The sequence below is a fragment of the Diachasma alloeum genome, unplaced genomic scaffold (genome assembly GCF_001412515.2).
Source record: "Diachasma alloeum isolate Michigan unplaced genomic scaffold, Dall2.0 Dall_scaffold_00255, whole genome shotgun sequence".
In the NCBI taxonomy this organism is placed as follows: Eukaryota; Metazoa; Arthropoda; class Insecta; order Hymenoptera; family Braconidae; genus Diachasma; species Diachasma alloeum.
In genome coordinates this window covers 106,438-126,547 of record NW_021680400.1, presented here as the reverse complement: position 1 = coordinate 126,547, position 20,110 = coordinate 106,438, and the positions used below count along the sequence as shown (strand labels likewise).

Sequence of the window (20,110 nt, the reverse complement as noted above, 5' to 3'; positions counted from 1 at the left end):
GCCTCTTGATTCCATCAGAATATGATGCGGATCGCATCTATCACTGCTGAGCTACAGCACATAGTTTGTGAGATTAAAAAAAAATTTCATAATAAACTGGAAAAATTAACAGTCATATCAATGAAATCATGGCTCAAGAAGATTGTTTTGATGCTTTCTCGATGAAGTACAAAGATGGTAAAAACAGCATAACTATTTATTAAGTTGCATAGTAACAATGTGAAGCTTTAGGTCATACGGAGGTCATATATGGGTTATATGGGGTCACATAAAAGTTGTACGGGGTCATATGGGGGTTATATGAGGTCATTTGGGAGTTATTTGAGGTCATATGGTGTCATAATGGGCTCATATGGGCACATATGAGGGGCATATGAGGTGATATTGGAGTAATATGGCATTATATGGGGGTCACATGGGGTCATATGTGGGTCATATGTGGGTCATATGGGGTCATATGGAGTCATACATAGGCGTTAAATGAGAGTATATGGAGTCATATGGTGTTATGGGGTCATGCAAGGATCACATCAGCTCATACAAAAGTCATATGGGGGTCATACAGGATTACATGGAGTCATGCCGTCATGTGGGCTTATATAGGGTCATGTGGGGCCACATAGATAGCACATGGAGCCAGATGGGGTCATATGGGGGTTCTATGAGCTCATAAAAGGGTAATATAGGGATCATAAGAGAGTCATTTGGGTGTCACTATTCAAAACAATGGAAAATAAGAGTAATAGATTCCAAAAAGAGAGAATCTATTCGGAAGCATATTGCTAATTTGTTAGGAACATAAACTATAACCATACACAGAAAATGCCATTATCCACTTGTTTTATTTAGGGTCACAAAGTTTGAAAGGACTGTAAGAGTAATTTTGAATAGGGGAGCGTAGGGCAAAACGGGCCGCAGGGCAAAACGGACCCCTAGGGCAAAACAGAGGTGACACGTCTAAACTCCACGGCGTCATTTCAACCCAACACGTCAATTCAACATTTTCATCCACTGACAAAAAATTGATCATTTTTGTTTTTGCTTCCGAATGGAAGCTTTGTAATCGTGATTTTTTTCGATTTCTTAATTTTGGGTGAAAATGCCTAGAAATGTCATCAAACGTGAAGAAATGATGTTTTTAAAATATCTATGTGTGTAGGTATGTGTGTGCAGACGTGTGTTCGTATGTTCGTATGTGTGTTCGTATGTTCAACACATTTAGTGTTTCTGATTTGAAGGAAAGAAAAAATAAATCAAAATGAACAATTTTCTGTCAGTGGTCCGTTTTGCCCTGCGGTCCGTTTTACCCTCCTGGTCTGTTTTGTCCTACCCTCCCCTATAGTTTTCTAAACATAATTTTCATTTTCAACAGAGTAATCTTTTGAAGATCGTTCGAAAATCCTTTTTTGGGTTGTGGTTACAAGGGTCGAAAGGGCTATGAAGTCAGTTGAACGAGTGTGTCATGGCGGGAGACGGTGAAAATCTCCGAGGGAGCCTTGGGGGCACCTCCAGAGTTAGGGTCACGCGGGTCAAACGATTTGAAAGGGCTTCACGAATCGTTTTAAAAATGGATTCAGGATGGGAGACGGGGAAAAACTTTAGGGACCCTTGGAGGATCCTTCGACACTTAGAGCTACGAGGAACACGAGGGCTGAAAGGGCAGTAATAGTCATTTTAAACATACCTTTCTAAATATAGTTTTCATTTGGAATAGAGTAATCTTTTGGGGATCCTTTTTGGGATTAGGCTCACAAGGGTCAGAGGGGTCGAAAGGGCTACGAAGTCAGTTGAAAGATTGTGCCATGGCGGGAGATGGGGAACACCTCCAGAGTTAGGGTCAAAAGATTTGAAAGGGCTTCAGGAGTCATTTTAAATATGGTTTCATGATGGAAGACGGGGAAAGCCTGTACGGACCTTTAGAGGATCCTTCAATATTTAGGGTTATAAGCGACACAAGAGCTGAAAAGGTTATAAGAGTCATCTTAAATATAGTTTTCTAAATATAGTTTCCATTTTGAATAGAGTAATCTTTTGGGGATCATTGATGGATCCTTTTTGGGGTTAGGGTCACAAGGGTCAGAAGGGTCGAAAGGGCTTTGTTGTCAGTTGAAAGATTGTGTCACGGCGGGAAATGGAGAATACCACAAGAGTTAATGTAACGAGAGTCACATGATGGAAGACGGGGAGAGCCTTTAGGGACCCTTGGAGAATTCATCGAGACTATGGGTGACAAGGGTCACGAGAAACACAAGGCTTGCAAGAGTTGTAAGAGTCATTTTAAATACAGTCGCGTGATGGGAGACGGTGGAAATCTTTTAAGGATCTTTGGAGAACCTTTTTCGCCCTAACGTCAGAAGGGTTAAAGAGGCAATGATAATCATTTTAAACTAGTCATGATAAGAAGCGGTAGAAAGTTTTTCAGGATTCTTCAGGGATCCTTCACGAATGAGGGTCACAAGGGTCACAAAGGTCAAAAGGGCTATAAGTGTTATTTTGACATTATCTTATGATAGGAGAAAGTGATACTCCTTTAGAGGCTCCTGAGGGAGCCTTTAAGGGTCTGACCTTTTGTCACAAGGGTCAAAAAGAGTTATTTCAAATATGATCTCACCATAAAAGATTGTTGAAATCCTTTGGAGACCCTTAGGGGACCTTATGGATGCCTAGGGTTATGAGGATCACAAGGATCTAAGGAACTATACAAATCATGAATTTCATTTAATTTTTTTTTTCGAAAATTGGTTTGACAAATAGAATGAATGATTTTATTTCATACTTCCAAAATGATATTAAAAAAAAAGAATAAAAATGAAGCCAATGATGGATTTTTATTTTTTTTTCAAAAATAAATAAAATAAAATGAAATTTTAGCAAATATTTGCTCACAAAAAAATTGTTTTTGGACACTCACCTGAACTGAATGTATGTTCCGACAGTTTGCAAATAATATCACTACCGTCACAAAAAATAATAATCACCAATGATTTCGTCAGGAAACAGAACTTTTCCTCAATAATTTCACCGTTTGATTCGATGAACACAAGATAAAACTACTGTTAACGACCGCCGTGCGAGCGCAGCTCCAACGGCGGACTCCGCGCGACTGAGACTACTGAACTGACTTGTAGCGTTTGTGAAAAAAAAAACCGCCACAGCCCCGTTCCCCTGCCGGCGCGCGTCACCACTGGCCCGACCACCACTATAACAGAAATGGTTGGATACTATTTCTTGTGATGCCATTGCACGATTTTTCCTGGTGAGGTATTAGTGTTTATGCTGTACGAGTGACACGGCGCGTAAACGACAACGGGCCAACCTGAGTGGCAATAATACGTAAGCATTGGCCTGGTTAAAATTGTCAGGTTGGTTTGAATGAAACTTTTGTTTTTTTTCTTGTTGTAATTAGACCAGATAATTAGAAAAGAATTTTCTCTTCTTTCGATTTCATGGCTGATTGATGGCTTCGGAGTCATGAATTCCTTGAATTTTATAAAATTTTGACTAGCGTCGAGACCTTAATAAGTTTTTTTGTACTACCTGCCTCAAAAGTTCACTTTTCGAAACCGTTTAGTGCGTAAAGCCTCGTTTTACGCACTCGAAATTCACTTTACATACGACTTTGAACTTTATGCACAACGTGCACAAAAGCAAACACTTTACCCCCACTACGGTTCCGAACAGTGAATTCGGTAAGTATTACAAAAAATAGGATGTTACGCGTGCATGCGAAAAAGTGGTTCGTTACGCACTTGTAACACAATATACTATTTCATCACATGTGTGTAACCCCGCGGTTCGCGTGTGCAAAACCCCGCTTTCCACATATTGTGATGAAAAATGAGGTTCGGCACTCGTGGGATGAAAGGTGTTCATTACATGTGTGCTTTACGTACAAGTAATGAAATATACTATTTTGTGATACCCGCATAAAAAGTGTATTTTTCGAAACGGTTTAGTGTACATAAAGCGGTTTTTCGCACGGCGTGCGTAATTTCACGAGCGTGCGCAAAGTGAATTCTCGTGCGTACAGCTTTGCCCTTGAACTTTATGCACTTGTGCACAAAAACAACACCTTTTCCTCCACTATCGTTTCGAACAGTGAACTCGGCAGGTATCAAAAAATAGGATGTGTTACACGCGCGTGTGGAAAGGTGGATCTTTACGGACTAGTAACACAATGTACGATTTAATCACTAGTGCGTAAAGTGAAAATTGCACACTTTCCACATATTGCAATGAAAAATAGGGTTTGACACTCGTGGGTAAAGTGTTCTTTGACCCTTGGAAGTGTAGCACTCACTTTTGTACACCCCTCCACGTGTAAAAAGTAATACATTGGACCTAATGGGTAATGTTCCACTTTCTCGCACTCACGTCTAACGCAACCAATTTTTTGTGATACCTGATGCCGAGCTCGCTGTTCAGACCGGTATTGTCAAAATAATGGAAAAACAGTTGAATGATTCAAACAATTGCAAGCGTCGCTTTAATCCTTCGATGCGTTCATTGTGGAATCTCCTTTACGCACGAGATAGTATTTTAAGATACGAGTGTGTAATAGTATATTGTGTCATTAGGACCGTAGACGGAGGTTTGTGATGAGTGTGAAGTTAGCAGCACGAGGCGTCGTTAAGGCAGCGACGAGGCTCGCCGAAGGCGACAAAAAAAAATACATGACAAAATAGACAAAAATCTAAATTGCCTGTGAGTTTTTCAAGAATATCTCGGAAACTATAGCGAGTTTTTTCAAAAATTCGAGGGATTGAGGGGGGGGGGTCGTACATCGAGAATCCTCGTTGAACAATCCCACCCCCTACTCCCCTAAATTTTTCAAGGACAATTCGCTCAAACTAGCGGAAAAGACTCACCGTCAAGCTAAACGGCAACGGAAGGGGTGGGGGATTATTTATTGCTCCAAAAATAAACTGCTTTTTTTTAAATTTCATTTTTCTTTTCTGTCGATCAAAAACATTGAACAAAAAAACTCCGCCTGTCAAGAACATTCTAAAGTCTGTCAAGAACATTCAAAAAACATGTAGATGGGAATGGAAATCCTCCTCCTGCTGAAATGGAAATTGCGTCAAATCGAAAGAATGAAAAGAGGGTTTGATCATTTCTCAAAATTTATTTTCAAGAGAAATTCAACGCGTGAACATCCACAGTTTGCAATTTTCCTCTTTCATCGCTCCTCCTCTTTGCGCAACATACTCATATTTTTCATCACATTCTAACATAAATATATTGAAACCATCGGCAGTGGCGGTAGCGCATCTCGGTGGATTGTACGATCCGCCGAGTTTTCATGTAAGCGACAGTTATAATGGCTCACTTCATGTTGTATTTCTACGAATGTTTTGTGGGTTACCCATCTAGAAACTGTATGAATTTACTGACCAAGGAATGGTAAGTCTCACTTACCATACCTGTACCTCGTTTTACAGACCTGGTATGCTAAACGCCATTTACCCCATCTCAACACAGCCCCCGTAAGCGCCGCTTATCGGGTCTCAGTGACGAAAAAGTGTTTTTCGACCTGTAGGAGGTGTGTAGCGCTCGCTAATGGCGAGTGCTAACCTCCCATGCGTTAAAGAACGCTTTTTGCACGAGTGTCGAACCCTATTTCCCATCCGATGTGTGGAAAATTTTACTTTACGCACGCTCGTGAACTTTACCCACTCCGTGAAGAAAACAACCGATTTACATACACTAAACTATTTCGAAAAATGCACTTTTCTAATAGTTATCACGAAAAGTCTTACGCACTTGTATAGAAATATCCTATTTTAATGAAATTAATTTCTCAATGATGCTTCAGAAAATAATTGTTGGATTAACTTCACTCATAGGGCCAATATGTTAGCATTGGCCTGATTAAAATGGTCAGAAATGGAATTGAAAAAAATACGGAGCAATCCGCCATAAAATCAGAAGTTTCAACCAATAATGAAAAATTGTCGATTAGAAAAATCTAGAAAGATGATCATTTCAAAGACTTAGAAATCTAGGAAATTGGAGAAATAAAAAATTTTATACCTGAAAATTACAGGCTTTCGGTAGCAAAGTGCCAACTCATTATCGAAACTATTATCCACTTGTTTTCCAATGAGTTATTTAATAATGCGGGATACATCCTTATCAAGTGTTTGACTACGAGTACTTTGATTTTAAAAATACCACATCGTCACCGAAGACAGTAAATGATCACGGATAATGAGCTTCGTTTCCCTGAATCTTCCACAGTAAAATGTTCAGAGATAATGAAGTTCAGGTAGGTCTTCTCAATTACATTTTTCCATAGTGATTCCAAAAATATTATTTGAAGCAGTGGTTCTACCACTTCAGCACGACAAATAGATCAAACATGAACCATTAAATGTTTTATGAGAAGTGTCAAAATTATTGAAAAAGATTGAACAATTCGTGGGAGAAATATCTGAGTACAATGCATCATTGAGAATTTTTTCGTGTTTTTCAGCCTCCAGAGAAACACGTGGGATATTGCTCTTGTCTTCATATGGTATAGTTATTTTTGCATATAAATTATCAATATGCTTCCAAAAGGTCATTTTGTCCATCATTTTCTTCTGTAGTATATAATTCATTGTGCATTTTGTTATTAAATTGAATGAAATTTATTTTCAAATAATTGCGTCAGATGTTCAAATTAGCTGAATGTTATCATTATCATTACTCTTACTATCCCTTTCTTTCATATAAACAATTGTCTCTTTTGCGGTCCTATATCACTCCCCTCACCCCGTTGTTGCTTCGCGGGCTGACATTCTCGTTCCAACCAGATAGCATTGACTCCAGGAGCTATATTTCCTATCGACGTTTCCGTATTTATATTTTCATTGAACGGTTTCCTAGTTATTGAAATTGGCTTTTTTATCGGCTCTGCATTCAACAGGTTTGTCATCTACATAAGCTACGTTTAGGCTGTTGGTGACGATTATTATTAATATATGATGGAAAACTCGAAATTTGCAAAAATCATCATAAAAATAAAATCAACAGATGTAGCTATTGTACTTATGAACGGGCGATGTTTGTCGATTAATCAAAAACATTGATTCTTTTTTCCAAACATTGATGTTTTTGAGCAAGCTATCAAAGTTTTTCATTTTTTTGTCGAATAAATAATAATATTATTTGATTGAGAATAAAAACAAGCAGGGATTCGAGCCTTTTTGGCCGAATCCATCTGACCGTTACTTTATCTGTTATGACTCTTTTTCTTTCTTTCATTTCTACCAATTCCATTGGTAGTAAGCTTCCGAATGAGATAGAAGGCATTCGGATAGAAGGCATCGAAACAAATATTTTGAAAAAAAAAATTGAAATCGGTTGCGTAGTTTTTAAGCTATTGCACATAAAAGGTTTTCAGAGAAAGTCGAATATCTCGGAAACTACCTATGCGATTGAGCTCATTCAATAGGAAGTATTGTTATCATGAGAGGAAGATTCTGTACAAATTTCAAGTTGATATCTCAATTTTTGCACAAGCTAGAGTGATTACAAGGATTTTTATGAAAAAACAGAAAAACGGAAATATCTCGAAAACTTTCCATAAACGGCCGTATATGTTTTGATTGATTCTGATAGAAGGCATCGAAGCAAATATTTAAAAAAAAAAATTGAAATCGGTTGCGTAGTTTTTAAGATATTGCACATAAAAGGTTTTCAGAGAAATTCAAATATCTCGGAAACTACTCATGCGATTGAGCTCATTTTCAATAGGATGGATTGTTATCATGAGAGGAAGATTCTCTCCAAATCTCAAGTTGATATCTCAGTTTTTGTACAAGCTAGAGTGATTACAAGGATTTTTATGAAAAAACAGAAAAACGAAAATATCTCGAAAACTTTGTATGAACGGGTATATATGTTTTGATTGATTCGGATAGAAGGCATCGAAACGAATATTTTGAAAAAAAATGTAAATCGGCTGACTAGCTTCTAAGATATTAGCGAAAAACGATTTATTAACGAATAGCTTTTTCTCAAAAACTATTTAATCAATCGGGCTGAACTTTTGCACAGAATTAGTCCTTGTTAAGGTCTATAATCTGACAAAATTTCCGATTTTTTTGAATAAGTTTAGCCAATTAATTACTCAATTTTCCAAAAATTGACCACCGGAAAGGTGGCGATGGACATTGACACCGACAGACATGGTCGCCAAACTTCGTGTTTTTACGTTTCAGACCATTCTACATCATTTCCAATAAAAATTAGAGAATGGGAAAACAGCACGATTACAATGCTTCCATTCGAAAGCAAAAATGATAATTTATCCGCAATCGGAAGTAATTATTTTCTAAAGTATGTGCCTTATGAATGGGAAGTGAACAGATCCAATCGTCGATTACTTTTTTAGGTTAGTCTATCGGCTGCAACCATTATTACTAATAATATATACATAACAATCAACAATGATAGCAGCTAACGTCCAGCCACGGAAAATATTCAATATTATTTTTCAGTTAATCAACAGCCCTGTTTCGAGATTCAAAATTTGACATTCCAGCAGTACTTATCATTGAAACCTAAGTACCTTGGGTTGTATTTTTTAAATACACATTTTCAATAAAATCGACATTAACTCATTGTCGTGGATCACGGTTCCCTACTTTCAACTATTTTGTAGTAGTGTGCGTGCGCCGCCGTGATTTTCTTATGGCGCACTATCACACACTGGCGACCCCCCCCCCCCTCCTCNACACACTGGCGCCCCCCCCCCCACTTCCTCCACACCGAGACGATTCGCGACTCTCCGCCGACAATGGGTTAAAAAACGTAATTTTTTAATTTTGTATTTTTTATTGCGTAATGAGAGAAGAGACCAATTTATCAAATAATTGATGATTTTTCCAGAAAAATTGACTCATAACATCGATGTTTTTAAATACGTTCAATTTTGTGGGGAATTCCGTAGAAAATTGTGGGAAAAACTTGATTAATTCTTGGTAACATTAGAAATTTTATTGTGCAGTTGGAGAATTTTTCTAGTGCTAGCACTGGAATTTTTGCCATTCTTCCTATCCTCGTACGTGTCCGCGCGACATCTGCAACGTTCGGCTCGCCGAAGTGAGTCGAACAGCTACCTTCGGAAGTCCCGAGTGGAGACTTACAAATGGCGTCTTCAACGTCAGGTAACGTTAGCGCGTGTTCTGTAGAATTATGTGACAATCAGGGATTATTGGGCTTATTTTTCTCTGAAAGTGTGATTAACCATATCAAATTTGTGGGAAAAAAAGTGTGAAACAACCGGTCGTAGAAATTGTTGAAAATTACTGACATTATTCAGTGATGACGTTTTAAGATAATGTAATTCCCTGTAATCGTGGAACAAATGCAATAAAAACAAGCAGGGGTTCGAACCTTTTTGGCCGAAGCCATCTGACCGTTACTTTATGTGTTATAACTCTTCTTCTTTCTTTCATTTCTACCAATTCCATTGGTAGTAAGCTTCCGAATGGATCTGTAGTAATTCTATTAAAGAAAGAAAAAAAATGGAAATGCCTCCTGATGAAAAAACAGAAAAACGGAAATATCTCGAAAACTTTGTATGAATGGGTATATATATTTTGATTGATTCGGATAGAAGGTATCGAAACAAATATTTTGAGAAAAAAAAAATTGAAATCGGTTGAAATTGAAAAAAACTAAATTAATTGATTAGCATTAAGTAATTATAAATCGACGGATGGATGAAAAATAATTAATTAATTGAATGAATAAGTTGAAAAACAAGTTGATATCTCAATTTTTTCACAAGCTAGCGTGATTACAAGGAGTTTTATGAAAAAACTGAAAATCTGAAATATCTCGAAAACTTTACATAAACGGTATATGTTTTGATTGATTCAGATAGAAGGCATCGAGACGAATATTTTGAAAAAAAAAATTGAAATCGGTTGAATAGTTTCTGAGCTATTGCAGACAGAAGGTTTTCAGGGAAAGTCGAATATCTCGGAAACTACTTGGTCGATTAGGCTCATTTTCAATAGGAAACAGTGTCATCGCGGGGGGAAGATTCTGTCCAAATTTCAAGTTGATTCCTCTATTTTTGCACAAGCTAGCGTGATTACAAGGATTTTTATGGAAAAACTGAAAATCTGAAATATCTCGAAAACTTTGTATGAACGGGTATATATGTTTTGATTGATTCAGATAGAAGGCATCGAGACGAATATTTTGAAAAAAAAAATTGAAATCGGTTGGCTAGTTTCGAAGATATTAACGAAAAACGATTTAAAAATGAATAGCTTTTTCTCAAAAACTGTTCGATCGATCGGGCTGAAATTTGGCACAGAGTTAGTCCTAGTTAAGTACTATAATCTGACAAAATTTCAGATTTTTTGGAATAAGTTTAGTCAATTTATTACTCGATTTTCCAAAAAATGACCACCGGACAGGTGGCGATGGACATTGACACCGACAGACACACCCCCCAAACTTCGTATTTTTACGTTTCAGATCATTCTACATCATTTCCAAGCAAAATTAGAAAATCGAAAAATAGAACGATTACAATGCTTCCATTCGGAAGCAAAAATTTATAAAAATAATTCGTTGGCTTAAGGCTCATTTTTGTTGATACTGTAGTACATTAATTTGAATAACGTTGATGTTATTAATGAATAATTAAGGGGAAAAAAAATTGTGGCCAGGGAAAATTTCTTTGTCTGTCGAGTAATTTTTCGTTTGCCGATAAAGAAGATTTCGTGATGAAACGTCAAATTTTCTACTGGCGAAGGGGAAATTTTCATGTGCTGGCACATTTCGCCTCAATTCTAGTGCAGCACTAGAATTTTTCACGGAATTTCCAAACAAAAATTCTCTGACTTTTCTCTCCGTGTGTCCATCTCTAATCGTAATTATCGTTTAACTTCGACAGTGTGGCGTTCAAAAGAACATTTTAAACTGTAATTGAATTCATTTGAAGCATGTTATCTCAAGATATCATCAGAATTCTGATTTCAAAAAATACAAAAATTTGGAAAATTTTTATATAAATCAAAACAACGATTATTGCTATTGCCTTCATCTTCGAACTTGATTACAAGGGCATCCAAACAAATTTTTCAAGCCATCATTCAATGAATTCAAAACATTTTTGCTTCCGAATGAAAACATAGTAATCGCCCAATTTTCATATTTTCTAATTTTGATTGGAAACAATATAGAATGGTCTAGCATGTCCACCGCCATCTTCCAGGTGGTCAATTTTTAGGAAATTGAGTAATTAATTGGTTGGAATATTTCCAGAAAATCTGAAATTTTGTGCGATTACAAGTCTTAATGCGACTAACTCTGTGGAAAATGTCAGCGCGATCGATCTAATAGTTCTTGAGAAAAAGCGATTTGTTTTTAAATCGTTTACCGCAAATACCATCAAAATTAGTGGGCCGATTTCGAAATTTTTCCTTTTCAAAGTATTCGTTTCGATGGCTTCTATCTAAATCAATCAAAATATATACACCCGCTCATACAAAGTTCTCAAGATATTCCCGGTCTTCTGTCTTTTCATAAAAAATACTTTGTAATCACGCTAGCTTATGCAAAAATCGAGATATCAACATGAAATTTGGACAGAGTCTTCCTCTCATGATAACAACAGCTCGTATTGAAGATGGGCTCAATCACACCCAGTAGTTTCGGAGACATTCCACTGTATCTGAAAATCTTTTATATGTAATATCTTCAAAACTACGCAACGGATTTCACTTTTTTTTTCAAAATATTCATTTCGATGCTTTCCATCTGAATCAACCAAAATATATACACCCGTTCATACAAAGTTTTCAAAATATTCCCGTTTTTCTGTCTGCTCATAAAAAAAAACTTTGTAATCACGCTAGATTGTGCAAAAATCGAGATATCAACTTGAAATTTGGACAGAAAATATGTCTACCCGTTCATACGAAGTATTCCAAACATTGAAATTTTTATAGGATCCATGGAAGTGGCAGTAAATATCTGAAATTTTTGCTGCTAGTTAGTGTTGTAAAGCTATAAACTTTTGTAATATTTTAGGCTATTCGGGAGCCCGCCATCAATGTATTGGTGGCGAAAAAAAGTCAGACATCACTCAGTGATATGCTCACTGTCATATCACGCGCTGTCATATATTAACTGTCCCCTGCTTGTTTTTTAGTTATGAAATTCAAAAATAAAAAAAATGATTAAATTAATGAAATTTTATAATTTAATGTCGATGGATAGGGTTCAACAATACTGGAAATGAAATTGAATTTCAATTTCAGTTTTTTCTTGTGGAATTAGAACATTATTATTAATATAAAGTCAGAAGGGATCTCGATGTAGTCTAAACAAATGACGAACCTGGGTTTGAGGTCCCCATAAGAAACGGGACCGTGGAGAGTCTGCCCTCGGCAAGAGCACTCTTCCGACCTAGATATAAGTATTCAAATATCAAATTCTTTGCTTTTTTATTGACGACTTTGTAAAGAACGCGATCGTACAATATATGGACAAATATCCACTCTTTTAAAAAGTTATTTGGGGAGTGAATTTATTGAATGTATACCCCCTTTCATTAAAAAACTGCCCACACTTAAATTTATAATCAATTTGAAGTCATCATCGATTGAATACAACATATTCAATCGATGATAATTCTTAATAGACGTAGTAATTAGGGATGCACGTAACGATTGTTGAAAAGAACCGCAACGTAAAAAAAATTATTTACCATAATAATCCCTTGCATGCTATCCGGGAAATCTAATCTCCATCCGATTGTGAGTTATCAGCCACGTACTCATTCCCATAATATTAACAATGGTAAAACAGAGGTACTTATTCTGAAACAAATCTCAGTTACCTTAATTAAGCAACTCAGCACATTTATGACGTATTCTTCGAAATAAAAAAAAGGAACGAGGCGTGTATCTTGTTACATTGCATAATCAAGGTCTTAGGAATCTGAGACATACCTCGAAGTAACTGTGCATTAACCATTCCAGTTATTAAATGCGAGGTGACTCCGTTCATGATTATTGAACCGATGTAATTAGATTGAATGAATTTTTTTTCATTTATATTTCGATATTTTGGATATTGAGAATCACTTCAACAGAAAAAATTTTTTTGCATTATTAAATGAGAATTAATTTTTGCTTCCAAGTGGAAGCTTTGCAATCGCTCACATTTAAGTTTCCAATTTTTTATGTTAGGGTAACTCAATATAATCTAAAAAGTCCAAATATGCGAATTTGAGATGGTGTCTAGTTCTTCATTTTTTTTTTAATTCTCGTATAAAAGATGAATCGAATTTCACGAATTTTTTATGAATATATACTTCAACAGGCGATATTCAGTGACACCAATTAAGCTATATCTCTAGAAAACACGTTTTTCTTAAGATTGTCATCATGTTTGTCATGGATAATGTTTATAATAGTTCCCAGCTATTGGAAAAAAAGCTAAAAAGCTGCACCACACAGTTTAGGCGATAATAAATAGTGAAATGCGGGCTTCTAACACGCGAAGCATAGGCCGAACGGGGATTATGAGTTCTCCCGAGCTCGATTTTTCCATCTTATGAGAAAACGGTTCTTACGATCTTTTTTAAAAACTAATTCGTGATGGATTGATAAATTCCGAATACGGTGAGTTTTTGGTAAAATTTTGTGCTACATAGTTTCCGCGACATTCAGCTCGAAAAAATGGAAATTTCGTGAAAGCATTTCTTATTTGATTCGAAAAATTAATTAATAAATAATTTCTCATTTGAATTAAGCAGTTATTGATGTCTGCATCAGCAATGCATAAGAATACAAAAACTCAATAACTTATGGGAATACAATAAATTAAGTAATTTCGAATTTTTTGCGGAAATCCATAGGGACTAACTTTTGGGTCTGGGTGTCTTGGGATATACACCCAGAAAAAGGCAGTTTGAATCAGACCAAAAAATCGGTCTGAACCAAGTCGGACTGAATTATGCAGGGAATCGACTTGTTGCATGTCGAATTGACGGCATGAATCAAGTCGGACTCGGACAAATGCAAACCGGAATATCGATCTGATTCAAGTCGATTTTTCGGTTTGATTCAGACTGATTTCAGCTCGATTCAGGTCGATTTTTCAGTTTGGTTCATTCCAATTTTTCGGTCTGATTCAAGTCGATTTTTCGGTTCGATTCAGACCGATTTTTTGGCTTGATTAAAACCGACGTCAGCATGATACGTTTCTAGGTGAAATAAACCACTTTTTCACTTATTAAGTGTATGACTTAATTCTCGGCCTTTGTTCGACAATTTTGACATTTATTCATAAAAAAATGAATACAGATCTAATATAATCGCCGTCACTTTGCACGCAATTGTCGAATTCCGGCTCGGAAAAAAGATGGTGGTTTTGACTGGATGAAGTCATCAATCCTCTGCCGGACTTCTTCAGGAGATTGGAACTGGGTATCCACCAGTGGGTATCCTCGCCTTCGGCTCGGATTATAAAGCCACATTCGCCAGATAATACTTTTATCGCCTGATGACATAATCTACTATTGTGGACCGTGTGATGTAACCACTGAAATGTAGTATATACTGGAAAGGGCACTGCCATGCTAGGCCCGTAAGCGGAAAACGAGCCAGAGAGAGGTAGATTTTCAAGGATACCTGTCTCACTTTAGCAGGCGTTGCGCGTGCGTAGAACGAGCATGTACATGCGAATTAAAAAACTTATGTGCTCTGAGTGGTGCACACTCAATTGTTGCTATTTACGTCTTGGCGATAATTGTCCCATTGTGAGAATAAAAAAATATTCTCTAATCCACGAACAGCTATTTCGTAGAAAATTAGAGGAAAAATCGTGTATTTTGATATTGTCTTCATTGGATTTCTCTTGTATTCTTCATGCATTAAAAAAATTCACAATTACAATGTTCTTATTTTTTATTGCAGTATTGGGACAACTAGATATAAACAGATTCCAATTCAACTCCTCGACACACGAGGCATATTCCTGAACTTGAGAGTCCCTGGAATTCCCTCAAAATAAAACCTATATCATTCAATTTATACTTTCTATTTCAGGAATTATATTGGACATACCTAAATTTCAAAATCCGAATACTGATGACGATATCGACTCAGATCTGGATTTCGATACACCTTCAGATTGATTGAACAAATAATCTCTTGAATTGTATATTTTTTTGTATTTTTCCCATGTGGAATTATTTTAATTAAATTGTAAATGGCCCGAGTATTATTACATTGGAAAAAAAAGATCAATTCTGTGTTATAATGATGCAACAACAAAAATTGAACGCCAATACTGAATTCTATACGTTCTAGAAGGTAAGAAAACTTTTTGAGCGGACGGTACGAGAGAGATAGGTATCCTTGAAAATCGCCCCTCTCTGTCGGCTCGCGTCAGGCGGATCAGTGCCCTTTCCAGTATATACTACATTTCAGTGGATGTAACCTATTTAATCTATGTTATGGGCCCGAAAACCGCCATCTATCCGAGTGAAGCGAGGTTAGAATCTTAGTTTGTCGGGGCTAATGACAGAAATGGATATTTATGCAAATATCTATTTTTCAAAGATCCCTCAAAAAATTGTCATCAAAATGGAATTAGTCATGGCAAAAAAATTGATAACAATACCCTTTTGATTCTATCAGAATATGATGGGGGTCGCACAATTCGTTGTTGAGTTTATGCGACCAACAGGACCATTGCTTATCAAGTTATATAATATCGTCATGAGCTCTTTATATTAAAATCTCTATCTCTTTTAAATTCAGGTACCAGTGTATTATGTTGAAATATTCATAGTAATTAATGGTTCCGATTAACTTCTGACAGAACCTGGGTTAAACTGTGGCTAAATTCTGAATAAACCCTGAATAAATCAATCCCAGCGATACACTGATTAAAACTTGATTGACCCTTGATTAAACCTGTACTGAAAACCAATTGAAGAGGGTCTGAATGTAGAATCACTTAATAGAATGAAATGATGCGCAAAAATTTTGATGATATTTCAATTGATGATAGTGCTATGACATGAAAAAATAGAAAAAGAGAATATTGAAATAATAATTCAAAAAAGAGAACCTATTCGTAAGCAAATTGCTAATTTAATAGCAACAATCACTATACTCTTTTTATTTAAAAAATGCCATTGTCCATTCGTTTTTATTGATTAATCATCAACAGTTTGTGGTTCTAAATAGTTAATCAATTATTATGCATAATTAATTAATAGTTTTGTAGCAATGAAGTGTGCTTGTATTACCCAAGCAAACTTCATTCAAAATAAAATGAAGAATAAAAAAGAATAATAATGAAAAATAATCGATGAGAGAGTGGCCGAGTGGGCTAAATACGAGTCTAATGTGCAAAAGGTTGCGAGTTCAATTCCAAGTGGAATTGAATTTTTCAACGGTAGGCTCTGGTGAGTGCAGTGAAATCGAGTCATTACAAAAATGTTCATTACAAAATTAGACGAAGTGTACACGAGTATTATGTATTGTTACTGACGAAAAATTATTAAAATCGAAATGGTGAGCAGTTGCTGCGTAAAAAATTGTCCCAATTTTTGTTTTCCCAATACTAACCTCACATACCATACGTGATTTTTTCCATTGTTTTATTGAAGACTACGATTAATATTAGTGATTAATTTGAGAAATTCTCTTATATAACATAAGAATGATTATTTTTTACTTACAAGGAGAGGCCAAGGGTTGTAGGCAAAAGTTTTCACTCAGCTTGATAATAGTTAAAGAGTGTCACTAGTTGTTGTTCCTCACCCCGACATTAGGGGCAGACGGCTAATAATACGGGAGAAATTTCACCCGAAAGGTTTAGTCATAACACATGATTTTCAAAGTAGCATTTTGGCGGAGTAGCAACGGGTCTGCCTACCAAACCGGCGATCCGGGTTCAAAACTCCTGCAATATTTTTTTTTTCACAGAAAATGTTTGTTTTCTGATTATCAGTTTTGGTAAGAAACGTTTGGAGCAATGGCGAAAAGTTGTGCCCAGCAGAAGTGCAGTCAGTGTAGCTACAATTATTTGCAGTGTTCATTTTGACGATTCTGACTTTATTACAACTGGCACCAAACGAACATTAAAATCCACATACTGCATTCTCTTATTTATATTTTTTTCCATCGTTTGTATGACACGAATTGGACTTTGGTTTATTAAATTTTTCTACTCTAACACTCTGGACATTTTCATTGATTTCTCCTACTCATATGTAATGAAAAAAAAATTGTAACATTTTTCATTCTTTATTACAGTATTGGAAAAATAATAGAGACTGATTCTGATTCACTTAATGGGACACCAAGGCATCTTTCAGAAATTTAAGAATTGATTTCTCTTCCAATGATAATCTCCAATACTCAATCGTTGACTTTCTGTTCCAGGAATTATATTGATGATACCGAATTTTACTATTCCAAATACGGAGGAAGATATTGACTCAGAGAATTCTGAACCATCTTCACATTGATCGAATTGGAAATCTATTGAATTGTGCATTTTATTAATTGATCACTGTGTGGAATTTTTGTAAATCATAAATAAATAAATTCCCCATGAATAATAATTTGGGGGAAAAAACGTTTTCGCATGAATTCCACGTCATAAATTTGGATTTATAAAAATACATTTCTTGCAACCCCAAGTAATTGAACGTCAATGCTGAAGTCGAAACGCTGTGGAGGGTAAGGAAAAACTTTTGGGGCTGACGGTACGGGAGAGACAGGCTTCCTTGAAAATCAACCCTCTCTCTCGGCTCGCGTCAGGCGTCTCAGTGCCCTTTCCAGTATGACTCTATTTCAGTGGGTGAGTGGGAGGTTGCCAATGGAATAACCGCCTGTATCGGGGTATGGGTTTCCTGTGGTTTCCTATGCTCTTGCTATGTTCCATAGGAGTGCGAATACGGTACAGTGTAGAATCCACAGTCGCATGCATAGGGTTGCATGGAGTACCGAATGGGCCTAAAAAAGGAGTCGAAGGCGGTAAAAAAAATCGACATGAGAGTGAGAACTTTGGTGATTGTAATGGACAGGAGAACATCAGTGAATTTCAGGGTTCATAATTTTCTAAGGGAAAGGTGAATAATTATATTGTCCACTAATTTATGAACAGTATCTGTGTAGAATATTGATCTATCAATTACATTTACTATACAATTACAAATCGACTTTTGGCAATAGAAAAATAAGACGAAAATTTCACACTTGAAACTACGATGAGGTCAGAGGATCCTATCGTAAAAACGTGAAAGGGAATCGATCTCGATATATCTCCAAAATCTCGAATCTCTGTCACCATAAGACTAAAATCAAGGCGCCACTACGTGAGATGAGAACGCGTGTGCGTTATAGCACGCGCGACCGCTATCGTAGAGTGAAAAACGGTTGCAATAGATAATATGAGATGATGTTTATTTTACAAGATAAGATAATCTCATCTCATCGTAACTTCTTTTTTCATTTTATCCTGAAAAAATATTTTACCACATCTGATTTTATTCAAATTCTGGGGCAAGATAAGATGCTTTTCAAGAAACTCTCATTTCATCTTATCTTAAGAAGATGACCTATGAAGATCAAAGAAACGTTTAGTTAAAAAAAAATAAACTGCTGAAATAATAGTTATTCAAATATTCAACGCACAGTAGCGCAATCCCTTTTTCCGAATGAATCACAAAAAGTTCTGAAAGCAATTAAAATGCGATTTAATACCGTGACAATTCTATCAGTGTGTTGTTAATGATGGGACCACTTGTACGATACAAACATGTTTCTTTCATTTACTTCCACTGAACTTAATCGCCTCGTCTTTCCTCAATCAGCTTCTTCACGTTGTGTTTTTCACGAGAAGACTTCTCTCCTCTATTTTTCGCCGAGCTGAAAATTCCTTCGTTAGAAGTGGATCAAGTATCGACGCGGCTGATTAACAGCGGCGCTCTCGGAAATCATTATCTACGTCAACCGATCCGTTTAGATGAGTCATGCTGGCTCTTGGAGATACCGTTCGACTGCATGAAAAGTCTGGGTATGAAATTCAAGCCTAAAATTTGAGTTTGATATTTTGAAATATTTTATGCAATTATTTTGAGTAGGAATAGGTTCATTCGTGGTTTTCAATAATCGGCTAAAACTTTTTCCTTTCATCAATGGGCACAAGGCCGCGCATCACTTTCCAGGGATGCAATATGAGGTCAAATTTTTATTAATAAAAAATGTTAAACAGAATTGAATTTTTATTATTTGTTTAATACTATAGCTGTAGGAGTACACCATAAGATAACATAATATAAAATGAGATTATTTTATATGATGCTTTGTAGCGTATCTTATCTTATCTCATGTAAAATAAGATGAGATATTTTCATCTTACTTTTTTTCATCTCATCTAAGATAAGATGGGGTGACATACAAGAACTAGAAAGTAAAGTAAGATTCCGTGAAATAGGTTAATAGAAGTAAGTTAAGACAAGATAATTTCATCCTCCAGATAATTTCAATGGATAGATATATACTTCATTATCATGATCGTTCTTCGGTTCTTATATGACCTTATCACGTCTAAGATGAGAAAATTTCATTTGATCTCGCTTTATCTAAGATGACAGAGTAAAATACAACAAAAAAGAGGTAATTTAAGATTGATTTTTTTTAATGGAGCAAGAAAAAATGAGATAACACAAGGGTATCTCATCTTTTATATGTATAAATAAGATAAAAGAAGTTGAAGTAAATTGATTTTCACCTCCAGAAAAAATTATCTCATTCTATAGATATTTTTAGCATAATAATCAACTTTATCATCTTCATAATCATCTTGTGCAAATATTAGAGATTGAATTGGTCAATTTTCAGACAAAAATGTTTTCAATTTTCTCCAGACACAATAAAGCAAGAATTAATCTCATTTATATTTTGCAATGCACGAATTTCTCCACAAATCGCGTTTTTTCCCTCGATCCAATTGACTCGCCCATTCGAGTTTTCATCAATACAAAACATTTTGCGTCATGATGTAATTTCCATTTGAGGTCTCCCAAGATTTAGTAATTGAGGATTTACTTTCTCCTCGAAAATTT

At 35.9% G+C, this 20,110-nt stretch overlaps 1 protein-coding gene across 1 annotated transcript in view; it reads right to left on the bottom strand.

Annotated features, from left to right (window-relative positions):
• Positions 1-3,098, bottom strand: part of LOC107037555 — a 48,324-nt gene extending 45,226 nt beyond the window's left edge. The window contains exon 1 of the mRNA XM_015256175.1: positions 2,912-3,098. The gene's annotated coding sequence lies outside the window, so the exon portion shown is untranslated. The remainder of the gene's footprint in view (positions 1-2,911) is intronic.
• Positions 3,099-20,110: the final 17,012 nt, after the last annotated feature.